The sequence below is a fragment of the Alligator sinensis genome, unplaced genomic scaffold, assembly GCF_000455745.1.
Source record: "Alligator sinensis unplaced genomic scaffold, ASM45574v1 scaffold219_2, whole genome shotgun sequence".
Taxonomy (NCBI): Eukaryota; Metazoa; Chordata; order Crocodylia; family Alligatoridae; genus Alligator; species Alligator sinensis.
Genome location: NW_005842822.1, coordinates 123024 through 123846, shown reverse-complemented (window position 1 = coordinate 123846; position 823 = coordinate 123024).

Below are 823 nucleotides of genomic sequence, written 5' to 3'. Positions count from 1 at the left end.
CTGACTGATGTTTCTAGCTCTGCCTCACACGCCTGGCGTGACTTAGGGCCAGTCAGCAACACACACCCTCCAGCCCTTCCTCAGTTTCCCAAAGTGCAGTATGCTGCCGAAGACAGACACACAGGCTGCCCAAAAACAAGGCCTTTATTTGGAGGAATACATGTGAGCAGTATGAAAACACATAAAAAGAAATGCAAAACTCTCAAACTCTTGGTTCAGAGATGATACCTTTTATTCAACCAACTAAGAAATCGCAAAAAAAATTATCTTAGTTGGTCGAACAGAAGGTATCATCTTTGAACCAAGACCTTTTGCGGTCTCTTTTATGGGCCCAACTGAGCTAAGAGGCAGGCTCACTGGACAGCATGGCCTGAAGGCTTTGTCCGGCAGCTCTCCTGAGGAGGAGCACTTTCAACATCTGGCCAGCTCCAAACCGAATGCTTCACGGGAGTGGGGCGGGGGTGTGGGACCACTCCCAGCCCCTTTGGCGCCAGCTGTGTCTCAACAGGGGGGTCTCTGGCAGCCAGAAGTGAGGCGGGAACTACGTGCAACGCAAAGGCAAGACAGAGCGGAAAGGGGCGCGGCGCTGGGAGCGAGGTGACAGGGAAGGGGGCGTGGCTGGAAGCCCCTTGGCAGACTACAGATCCCAGGCTCCCGGGGGGCGGGGCGCTGTGCCGTGGCGTCAGCCTGCCCGCCCCCTTCCCCATGCCAGCTCCTCCCCCTTCCCCCCCACGCCCCACTCTGCTCCTGCCTCCCGGCGGCGCGAGGCTGAGCCAGCCGTTACGGCCGGTGCCCCACGGCACCGCCCGCCCCCCCGGCGGGC